General features: G+C 34.6%; 1 protein-coding gene across 1 annotated transcript in view; it reads right to left on the bottom strand.

The window, feature by feature from the left end:
• Positions 1-7,168, bottom strand: part of gipr (gastric inhibitory polypeptide receptor) — a 37,031-nt gene extending 29,863 nt beyond the window's left edge. The window contains exon 1 of the mRNA XM_073817531.1: positions 6,971-7,168. The gene's annotated coding sequence lies outside the window, so the exon portion shown is untranslated. The remainder of the gene's footprint in view (positions 1-6,970) is intronic.
• Between the last annotated feature and the right edge of the window lie 1,152 nt (positions 7,169-8,320).

Genomic DNA, 8,320 nt, shown 5'->3' on the forward strand with positions numbered 1-8,320 from the left:
TTGAGGAGCATTTTGCTAAATATATGCAGCATACAACATATTTTTTAGGGGCCAAGGACCAAAGCACTTGCGCCACCACTTGTCCAAAGTTTTAATCATGTTTATGCTAATAGCTTTTACGCCTTTTTAAATTTTGAAAACCTACTTTTTCAAACTCCTCCTAGGCCTTTGCTCCGATTTTCATGAAATTCAAACCAGTTTAACTTTACACCATGCCAACAAAAAGTTATGGAACTGATTTGTCAAACTGTCTCGAAAAATGCGCAAACGAATTGTACAAAAAGCACACAAAAATGGGAGTAAGGCTATATCTTAGCAATATTGAGACCAAACTTGGTGTGCATTTTAACAAGCATGACCTGAGGCTACCTACAGTGTTTCAGCACAGTACCACCTAGTGGTCAGAAGATATGGAAAATTGTAATTTTTGCTTAGAACTTCTGAATGGTTTGGCCAAAAATTGCAAAACTTGTCTCTTTAAATTCGGTGCATCATGCCGAGTCAAACCATGCCAAATGTTCCCATGTCAGCCATTTTTGGCATCGCCCATTGTGAATTTTGTCAAAAACGTTATACTTTTCTGAACGCATTGGCGTATCATTACGAAACTCTGTGTCTTTGGCACCATGCCCTAACAGTCCTCAAAAAGTTATAAATAAATTTTTAAAAATGCTAATAACTTCTGATGAAAATGGCTTATGTAATGAGAGTGATCTCAATATATTCCTTGTGTCATGCCGAAAACATCAATACCAATTATGCCAAAATTGGACGAACTTCCTGTCAGCCATTTTGTTAATGTACAAAACCTACTTTTTCGAACTCCTCCTAGACTGTTGATCCGATTTTTACCAAATTTGACTCAGATCTTCTTCAGACCATGCTGGTGTCTATATTTGAAACAGTTTTCATTTACAGTTTTTTACAGACGCTAGGACACATTTCTCAATACTTAGGTCACTTTTGCAAAACTCTTCACACAGTGAGCACAACAGAAGTCTATGTGGGCTAAACTGAGGATCAATTATCATTGTTTTGGCACAAAATGCATTCAGTGACAACATCTCTCTAATTTCATGAATTCTTTTCTCACTCAGACACAACAACTGCCAAAAATCTTTGTACGTACAAAACATTTTGCACGTGCTTACATACTGTCTTCAAAACTGTTAAACTTATGTTCAAAACAATAACATAATGCAAAACTGAATAAGACAGCAAAATTCAACAGCAATATTTTATTGAAACATATTTCAAATCTAAAAATGCGAGTAGATTAGCATTACTATTGTATCTGTATCAGTGGATGGTGTGTATACAAATTCTTGTATTTTGGAATTACTTAGTGCAAAAAAATAAAAATGAGTCAACAACATAAAATATTGACGAATTCTGCATCATGTCTGATTCATTCCAGTAACATATATTGCAGTTATAAACAATATATATTGCAATTATAAACAGAGATGTGTCCTTGTTTTACACAAGAAAACACTGTGTAATGTTACATGTTGTAAGTGTTTTTTAGGTCATTGTTTTGTGGCTGGCAAAGTGTGTTTGTCGGCTGTCAACCTTTGCTAGTGTTCTGGAAGAATGAGTTTATTTGAGACCTGAATAAAGTGTTTTGGTAGTTGTAGTGCATTTTGAATGTGAAATTAACTGCTTTGCCAAGCTGAAAGTCAGTTAGGAGAACTGTGTGAAGAGTTTTGCAAAAGTGACCTAAGTATTGAGAAATGTGTCCTAGCGTCTGTAAAAAACTGTAAACGCACCAACGAATTTGCTGGAAAGATGCCAAACTGCATCTGAGGCTGTATCTCTGCAAAGCTTTGACATATTTACACCAAATTTTGTATGTGGCATTGCGACCTCACTCTAACCACTGACCACAACTCCTCTTGACCATTGGTCTGATTTCCACCAAAATTTAATCAGATCATCTTCAGACTGTGCTGACAATAAGTTATGGATTTCATGTAGAACAAAACTGTATTCGTACAGCCCCGCAACAAATGCTAAAATGACTCTGAGGCTGTATCCCTGCAAAGCTTTGACATATTGACACCAAACTTTATTTGTGCCATTGTCACCTTACACTGACCATACCACATCAATGTCGCAAAACAGCAATGCCTACTGGTCGACAGTGATATCATATTAATGGTGACTGTATTTGTTTATTTATTTATTTTTGTGCCTTTTTGCTTAAATACCTCTTTAATTGCTCATTGATGCAGTTGGTCTGATGCTGCCAGCCATGCTGGCATGACTTATCTCTCCTTCTTTGTGCTTGGCCCCGTAATTGCTGCTTGCAGCTATATTCATTATTTTTACTGTTCTTGAATGTTTCATTTATGTTTGAATAAATCTGTTTTTATGACAGCCACAGTTTAAATGTTTATATTTTAATTAACAAATTTGAGTAGAAATATAATTATGTAATTGTAACTTTATTATTATGAAAACTGAAATTAGTGTATACAAATCAGTCAGTTTCAACCTTCAATATTATAGTACTGTAGTACCAACTGACTCTCATGTACATTTTACAGAATTAGTTGAAAGATTTTTTCAAAAATATATCAAATATCAAAAATAATTGTAATCAAATCCGAATTGAATTAAATCATGAAATTTGTGTCAAAACCCAGCCCTAGAAATAATCATATAATGACTTAAACTGTGTTACATGAATAGATTTTTTTTGTTTGTTTTGATATGCATTTTCACACTTACTTTTGCAGAGAACTCCATCTCACAAAATGTTAACATCACTTTCATCTACAAAAACTACACCTTTATTTCCATGTCTCTAGTATGAAATGAGAAAATCATGTGTTGAATTCCTTTCTGGTACATTTCTCATAAACTGAGTATTTAGTGGACATTCAGTGAACTGTGAAACACTGCAATATTCACCAACCCAGCACACCGCACATCCACTCTCTTACGACATGAGTTTCACAACAATCATGAACACATCATCTGAAAATAGACAGTCTCATAGTTAGTTTCTATTTCTGGTCAAAGCACATGCAAGACACTCCTGAGACCCACAGCTGTAGGAATGTTAAAGTTGTGGACACGATCAGTCTGGCATATTCCAAAGTAGTAAAATACAAAACAACATGATCAAAATAGCACCAACGTGCGATCCAGGAATAAATCAAACACTGATGCCAGTATACAGCGAGAACACCGTGAACATAAATATTTAAAGACAATCAAAAAAGTAACAGGCACTTGAAAACAGGGTAAAAAAAAACAAAGAGTTTTTCTGGGAACTGACATGACAGACAATTCTGCAAGCCAAATCACGGATACAAGTTGTTTCTCAGCATCCGTGGTTGTTTCCTCTTAGCATTTCAAATCAAGCTGGCAGACAAAGCTACTGTATGCATGCCCTAATAAACAATCAATGATGATTTGAAAGACTAAACTCTTGACTGTGTGAGCATAAAAGGCTCAAGGATACGATTTTATTAGCTGCTTTCACTTTAGAGTGGAAAGCATTCACATGAACACACGCACAGTCCTATTAATTATAATGATTATGATGAAGTGTTGAAAAACATTAGCACTGTGTATTTTTCTGCCCCTGCTGCGGTGCCAAGGCTGTCCCCTTTTAACACTCAGCTCTTATAAATGGGCTCATATTTACAACACAGACGGTGTCAGGAAAATAGGAGAGGAGAATATACTAATATGAAGCAAGAAGTTCCTTACTCTAATAAATTAAGCTGGGTTAGCTTGTTTAGAATTATCTCAGACTTTCAAGAAATCAAATTTATGCACCTCAGTATTGCCATTAGTGCATTGTTTATATATTTTTCATTGTTACTAAAATCACAATTCATTGTTCTTCTTTCTATTTTATTATTTACACATCATTTTAAATTAATATTTTTTTAAATTGTTACAAGCATGATATTTAAATACATTTAAACAAAGCTTAGGAATAGATTTGTATATAATACATTTAAATGTAAAGGTGATGAATTCTGTACATATTTTTTACACTGAAAAAATAGTATTTCAGATTTTTCAGTTAATCACATAAATAGGTACTCAGGGGAAAACAGATGGCAGCATTTTCTGAGAAACATCCCAAAATAGGAATAACTCTCATGCATGAGCCCAGAATGCCAGTAATAATGTAATTAAATACTGAAGAGGAAGAAGGTCATCGGATACCTTTGTGCTTTTATTTTTTCCACATTACATTACATCACATTACAATTTAGATCAATTCTAACCCTGGTCAAGCTCCTCTCTCTCTCTCTCTCTCTCTCTCTCTCTCTCTCTCTCTCTCTCTCTCTCTCTCTCTCTCTCTATATATATATATATATATATATATATTAGTGGTGGGCATAGATTAATTTTTTTAATCTAGATTAATCTCACTGTAATCTTGGAATTAATCTAGATTAATCTAGATTAAAATGGCTAATTTGAATTCTTCCGAAGGCATTCAGAATATGTGTGCTACCCAAATAATGACTAAAAGTAAGTCTTTGAGAACGGGTTTCTCAAGCCAGGTGGCGCATTAGACCAGGGGCTCATCTCCTATTTCCAAAATGCATCACAAACTGCTTGACAATTGCATTTACAACACAATTAACTATACAAACTTGGGTAACCAACTATTCCTACACTGCATGCACTTCTGTGTAAAAGGCTGCGCGAAGTGCGCGTTGCAGTTAAATACACGGGCATGGATATCTGCGTGCATAGTCTTCGGTTAAACTGCGTTGCTTTTAGAAGCGTCAATTCAGTTGTTGCATATAGTTTAATGTCTTTATTTCGGGATTATCAAAGTAAATTATAACTCACGCACGTGCCCCAGTAAAAAGGGTCTAGCAACGCCCCTGCCCTGAAGCAAACCCGGTGGCTTCATAGCTGCATCCATGTTAGAACGTCTCGTTTGATGAAGACTCGTTCTCGCCCCCTACAGTGCAATTCGGCTAGGTATACATCCGTGCTAAACTATCAAGGTGAAAGTCATCATAGATTGCGTAGTATAGACCCAGCTACCAACCCAACTTTGAGAATAGATTAATGGCGATATTTTTTTATCGCCCGATAAGAGTATCACGTTAACGCAGCACGTTAACGCCGATAACGGCCCACCATATATATATAATTAAAGGTTTGAAACCAGTTTGAAACCAGTACGATTTGTAATGTTTTTTAAAAAAGGTTTCATATTTACTTTATCAAAAAACTAGAAAAAAATTGAAATATTATTTCAAAGAAAATAACTAGTTTTATGTGAATATATTTTAAAATGTAATTTATTCCTGTGATGCACACCTAAATTTTTACTCCATCATCATTACTCCAGTCATTAGTGTAACATGATCTTTCAGAAATCATTATAATATGATGATTTATTATCAATATTGAAAACAGTTGTGCTGCTTAATATTATGTTGGAACCTGTGATACTTTTTTCAGGATTCTTTAATAAATAAAAAGTTAAAATAAACAGCATATTTAAAATAGAAATATTTTCTAACAATATAAACTACCATTTAAAAGTATGATGAGTAATTTTATTCACCAAGGATGTGTTAAATTGATAGAAAGTAAAAGCAAAGACTATGGTTATATGGTTAGAAAAGGTTTCTATTTTGAATAAATGCTGCTCTTTTTACCTTTTTATTCATCAAAGAATTCTAAAAAAGTAAGAGGCACAACTGTTTCCAACATTGATAAGTGATCAGCATATTATGATTTCTGAAGGATCATGTGACACTGAAGACTGGATTAATGATGCTGAAAATTCAGTGTTGCATCACAGAAATAAATAATATTTTAAAGTAGATTCAAATAGAAAACCATTATTTTAAATTGCAATAATGTCAGAATTTTACATTTTCTCTGTATTTTTGGGCAAATAAATGCAGCCTCGGTGAGCATATGGACTTTAAAAACATTAGAAATCTGATCCCATATGCTTCACAAATATCAACAAAAGCAAGTTTTACTATTTAAAAGATTTCAGTGTTATAAAATAGTAACTTGTATGGGTCATTTGTAATGCTGACATCTTAATAGCATATTTTACTGTAATAACACAAGTCTTCCTCAGCTTTTCAGGTTCATCACAAACCACTGTGCTGTGTAGGTTGAAATTGCACAGAATATTATCAAGGTGAACACTTGAAAAACTGATTATATTTCTATTCAGCCTATCACACAGACATTTGTTTGAAGTGACGGACTCGCTTCCTTTATATATTACACTTGCATTAAAATACACTTTATATATTCTGACTAAGAACCGGCCAGACAGCCGGAAAGTAGTCTTGTGCACCGCTGTTGAGACATGTTTGGTTTGGTTTTCTCAAGACTATCCCACGTGCTTCAGCTTCATTTGCAGTCTGTTAATTGATTTTAAGCTCCATGAATTAATAAGGTCAATCACTTTAACGCGCCATACGGTTAATATACAAAAAGCTATAAAAATAAATAACAAATGTAATCGCACCGGGTGTCTAACAACTCCCTTCAGCTAATACACAAATAGAACATAATCTTGTACCTTATTTTTATTATATTTAAACATATTTGATTAGGGATATAACCATGTCAAATAAACTTGCTTATGTCTGTTCCTATTAGATGAGATTTAATGTACTGGTTCCCATCGAGAACAAGAGCACATCAAAACGTCAAGCAACAGAAGTTCTTCAGAGAATATTAATAATTCATAGGCTACTAAATATCACAACACAAACAGAATTAGACTGATACATTCTTGTCACGCCAAACATATGGATAATTCATTTGCATATGAAACCATAACAGCGTGAGAAAATCTATGCACAGATTATCATATTTTGTCTTAACGATATGTGAAAAACCGAATCGCAATAAATAGCTATAGACTTGGTGTCCCTACTTCAATACAAGCATTTAGATGCACACAATCATAATTTCACTAATATATTAATATTCACCGTCCTACCGTTCAGAGTAGCATGTTCTGGAGTAATAAGAAATGTTCTTTGAATTCCTTTGGTCGTGTTGAAAGCTGCTGTAAGCCAATCCAACTCCCTCAGTAAATCAGAAAAGTTGTTTCGCTCGCCTTCTCGGCGAAATGAATCATTCTGTAAGTCCAAAGTCAGAAGAAATTATACGTCGTTCCCACACGTCCATCACATAGACCGCCTGTGAGCGCGCATAAGCGTGTGGACGCGCGTCACCTATTAAACGGTGTGAGACAGAAGGATGTTCTTGTCCTTTAAAGGGACAGGAGCCAAAATAGCGTCACAGTTCGTGAGAACTGACCTGGAACCTTTATTTTGCACGATTAACTAAACCAATTAGGCTACTCTTAGGAAATAAAACTGAATTAATCATTCTTTGGCTACTGAAATGAAACAGCAATATGTATATTTAAAAAGAAAAGAATGCGTAGGCTGAAAAATGTTGGTGTGGAAATGTTGAAATGTTTGTTTGCACTGTTATAAAACTTTCCTCACATGGGCTGAACCTTTGCTTGTTCATCATGCCAAAAATAGGTCATCATCTATCAACAGCTATCAATAGCGGCATTACGATTCTGACATTTGAAAAACCCACAAAGCTGCAACAATATCATTCAGACTATTGAGCATTCAGCATTACAGGCATTAATACAATTACGATAAACAAACCCGCACCCATCTCCTACGTTCTCACATATCTGGAACTACATTCCATGTACAAACTGCACTTAGGTGGCTTGAATCCAAAAACAACAAATAAACATTATGTTTGAGTTACATCTGTAATCATAAACCCTTTCAGTGAGTTTATTTAGTCTGGCAGAAATTAATCACAAGTCCTGCAATATAATCCAATTTTATTTACAGTAGGCATTCGCTGACAGATTTGATTTAAATTAACAATTAACAACATGTTAGTCCAGTGTTAATATTTAGCCTTTGTGTTCATGTAAATCACAAATGACCCACTTTCCACCAGGCTGAATGTGTTTTGTTGTACATTAGCAACTGAAAATCTGTGCTGGGATTCACTGTTAATCCACAGCGCAATTACTGATAAATTTCGGGATGAATGTGTCATATTCTCATTTCTACTTTTAAACTGTATCAGTTGAGTCACTGTTGGCACAGAAGGTTTGGCATTCCAACCTGTATCCCTGCCTTAAACGCGAGAGTTTTTTTCAGTTTTTCACACCCAAATCAATGGTAACAGTAAAGATGGTAGATTAAAACACATTACTAAGCAGAGTGATATGAACCAAACCCAGTATGACTCAAATTAATATTTTCCAAGAGATGGAATGTACATAGGTATTAATAGTCCCCAA

The sequence above is a fragment of the Garra rufa genome, chromosome 14 (assembly GCF_049309525.1).
Source record: "Garra rufa chromosome 14, GarRuf1.0, whole genome shotgun sequence".
NCBI lineage: Eukaryota > Metazoa > Chordata > Actinopteri > Cypriniformes > Cyprinidae > Garra > Garra rufa.